The sequence below is a fragment of the Tinamus guttatus genome, unplaced genomic scaffold, assembly GCF_059628265.1.
Source record: "Tinamus guttatus ecotype Peru unplaced genomic scaffold, ASM5962826v1 Tinamus_guttatus_pri_ptg000287l, whole genome shotgun sequence".
Taxonomy (NCBI): Eukaryota; Metazoa; Chordata; class Aves; order Tinamiformes; family Tinamidae; genus Tinamus; species Tinamus guttatus.
In genome coordinates, this window is record NW_028288821.1 from 8,413,988 (window position 1) to 8,418,066 (window position 4,079).

The following is a 4,079-nucleotide window of genomic DNA, read 5'->3' on the forward strand; positions in this document are numbered from 1 at the left end:
CATTCAACTACAACAGAGACTTCCAGACAACCCCATGGAATACAGCCTCTTCTCTCAAACATACAAGTACTCTCTTGAACTAGATGTCCATGAAGAACTTGGAGGCATGAAGAACAAGCTAAGTAACAGCTGCTAGACCTAAGAAACTAGATGAAATGGTGCCTACAGCTATGCCCCCACATTCCACATTATTTCAAATATTCAATTAACCTTGAAAAGGGACACCAAGTAGAAGCAGCAACAGAAGGCCTTTCAGTTTCCTTCATTTTGTCCTCAATAAAAAGACTAACTTCCCCTCCCCCAAAATCCTGCATTAGATTAAGAAACATACTTATATCAAGATAGAACCAAATAGTAAATTTAGAGTCAGCTGCTGTCGACATTTTAGTGTAATCCATTTTTTTGGAGTAATTCAAAACAGTATGACACCACACACCAATCCTGGCCTAAATCACCATCCAACCTGGGGGGATGCCACCCCATCCCTGCAGCTCATCACAGCGCGGCCAGGGCCGCAGAGACCCTGCCGAGCACAAAGGGAGCCGAAGCCCGCAGCCCCTGGCACAGCGCCCGGCGCCTCTGGAGCAGCGCTCCCCGCTCGGCACTGGCGGGAAGGCGCGGAGCGGCGCGGGGGGGCAGCGGCGCGGGGACAAAGGGGCCCCGCGGCGGCGAGAGCGCGGGGCTGACCATTCTAGGGGCGCGAAAGAGGCGCGCGCGGCCGCTCCTCTCCCTTCACCGCCCGATAAGGCGCGCGCAATGCAGGGATGGCGGCGGGAAGCCGGGGGTCGTCAGACCCTCTACAGCTTCCAAGCACCTCCACAAAATGGCGGCCACCTTTGGCAGGGATTCCTCTCGCTGCCGACCCATCGGCGCTAAGCGCCCGCGCGCCGCAGCCCAGCTCGGAGTTGCCCGCCCGGCGCTCCAGGCGAGGCCGCCGCCTCTTTGTCCTGCTCGTGAAGCAGGGACCCCGCGGCGGGCCGCCGCCGAGCACGCCCCGCATCTAAAATGGCGGCGAGGGCGCTTCACGCGCGGGACCCCCCCGCGCCCCGCCACGGCCACGCGGCTCTCTCCACCCGGCCCGGGGGCCGCGGCGGCACAGGCCGCGCCCAGGTCCGCCCCGGCGCGCGCGAAACGCCGCTCCCTCGCCACCCCGCGGCTGCACGTCCTTCCCGCTGCGCTGCCGTCCGGCCTCCCTCAGCCCCGCGGCGCCCGCGCTGCCCGCGGCGGCGGCCTGCGCGGCGCGGCCTGCTGGTCATCACCCACCTCCGCTCCGCCGAGCCGCAACTGCGCAATGAGGGCGAACAAAGGCGCGCCGGGCCTTTATACCGCTGACGTCACGGCCGGCGAAGCCCCGGATGCTCCGCGCCGCCGCCTGCGGGCGCGCGCGCCTCCCGGGTGCTACGAGCGGCGCTGGCTTCACCCGCGGCGCAACTGGCACGGTTTAGCCAAAACCGGCTGTAGGAAGGAAGCTCTGGGTTAGTTCGGATTGATGTGCCTGTCCAGGCTCCTTCGCGGGGCCTGACAGGAAAGGGAAAGGAAGCTTAGCTAAACTAGTACAAAACTTTATGCTATGAACAATGTATGTCACTCCAAACTATCACATTTTTAACTACACATGAAATTCAGTTGTACCTACTTTCCCTTATGGGCTAAACCCGATAACTCAAAATGGAAGAGTTAGGAGGAAATCTATGGATACAGAAAATTGGCTTTTAAATTTGTATTTTAGCTGACTTGGTCACTCAGCAAGGCCCACTCAAAACTTTTAAGGGAATGTCTTTGCGAATCTGTCTTCATTCTTTATAGAAAATTAATATGCAGTGTGCATATTGTCACTGAAAACTGTTAGCTAGAGCCTAAAATTAACACCTATTCCCATTCTTTGAAAACTGTTAGGGTTACTTCCAGTGAGATGCAAAGTCGAAGGAATTGCAGGTTCCTAGAAGGGTTCTTGGATTTAAAGCAGCTCCAGGTTCCCATGCTGAAGTCACATTAAGATTAACAAGGAGACTTAGGAGAAAACCCCAGGTGAAGCCCCTGACCCCAGGTTTGACTAAGTGGATGCTTGGGCCATCCCCATGCATTTCAGGGGGAGCTGTCTCTGCAGACACGTTCCTATCCTGCACCTGCATCATCTGCTCAGGTCCCCATGTAGCTTTTCTACAGCTTTTCCAAGCGCTATATAGTAAGCAGAGCTGCCTGGCAGCTTTCCAGGCTCTCACCTGTGCGTACAAGGATATTGGCTGTCATAGCTGAGGCTATGAAGTCTCTAGGGCTGGCAGGGCTCCACAACTAGCCTGCTGAGAAGCAGTAAGAAAGTGTTACCTGCCCCAGCTGCATGGAGGAGCAGGAGGTGGGTTGGGTTGAAGCACTCGGAAATGCTGCCTCCATTTCCCAAACCACATTGTCTTATAATAATCATAGGAGACAATGAATATGATCTATTGGCATATTACCATGTCCACCATTCTAATGCACAGGACAGGCATTGCTCATTCCTTTGTGATTTCTGTTTTCCTTCATGGTATTCTTCATACCTTGCCTTCTGAGAGGTTGCAAAGGATCTGTAGCCTCAGTTTTTTCGTAGCTTTCACCTATGTCACTCTCTCAAACGGACTCTGTGCATTTAGCTGCAAACCTATCCATTTGAAGTGCAGTAATTTAGATCTTCATACCTTGCTGCCTATTTTCATCAAGACATCTCACTCTTCTAGCAGGCTCTGTTCAAAAATAAATTGGTTCATTCAGTTCAAAGATAAATGCTTCCGTGATAGCCTGCACAAAGATCAATACTCTGGACGGTTACAAATTCATAGATATTTATAGAAATTCAATACCTTTTGTGCACAAAACTCAGACAAGGAGATCAGAGCAGCACAAACCAATAGTTTCTGGCACAGATTTTGTCCACTCTTTCCGCACTGCAAGTCCGTGACCTGCTTTTCCCCAGTCACCCATTGGGATTTAATTGTGGCCATCTGCAGTTCAGCAATATAGGACCACAGCTCCCTAAGACATAGCTGAGACCTGTGTGAAATGACCACTCAGTTTCTCCAGCTTAGGCTGCAAAGAAATGCAAGAATTACCATCCCCTCCTTCATTTACCTGGTGCTGTCCTATGGAAAAGGCAGTTTGCTCCTGACTGCTGAGTTGGGTAAAACAATTTTACACGGTCATTTTGCAGGGGTAATGCCAATGTAGTGTCAGAGGTAGAAAACGCAGAGGCTGCAGCTTCTGGATGGGAAACATGTAGAGGAAAGAAGAGGTGTTGTCTGCTCCGTGTTGACAGCGATGCCGTCACCATGATGCCTCAGCAGGGAATATCAGCCTTGCCAAGAAGCTCAGCTCGCAGTCACAGCTTGCCTATCATGGAGAGCTTCTCAAACAGGTTCTGCAGCCATCCCCGTGTGCTCCTGCCATGGGCACCCGAACCGGCCAGCCCAGGGCCCCGGGTGGAAACGAGCCACAGGGCCTGGAGAGCTGCTGCGCATCCTGCTCTTGAGGGCTGTGCACTTCACAGACCACCCAGACAGATGTGGAAAACGGCTTTAATTGTAAGGAATAAAAGTCACTAGGCGTAAAACAAGGGGTGCGAAATAAAATCTCGGATTTCCCTTACTAATTTCTGAGTGGGCAACATCTTATCTAAGCCCTTCTCTGTCATCCTGGAGGCTAAAAAAATAAAAAGTGGTTCTGCTAAGTGTCACCATAAGGGATTTTGCGAGGGAAAAAAAAATAAAAGTTGTTTATTATGAAAATGGATAGAATTCAGGTATTCCAGAGTGCAGCTGCGTGGCGCCGAGTGCAGGGTGAGAGCAGAGGAGTGAGAGCCATATGCCTGGGAGAAAAAGCGAGGACCGAGGTGACCAGGACATGCGACGCAGGGCCCCGCTAACGGCCGCGCGTCAACGGCCGCCGTGAAAAGCAGCCGCCGCCCTCGCGCCTCACGGTGCCCGGCCCCAAAATGGCGCGCGGAGCTTCAGGGCCGCGCGCAGGCGCAATGCCCTCGTGACGCCGCCGCCAGCGGCCTCCGCCCGGGCCGCGGCCGCTCCGCCAGGCGCAGGGGCGCCCATGCTGCT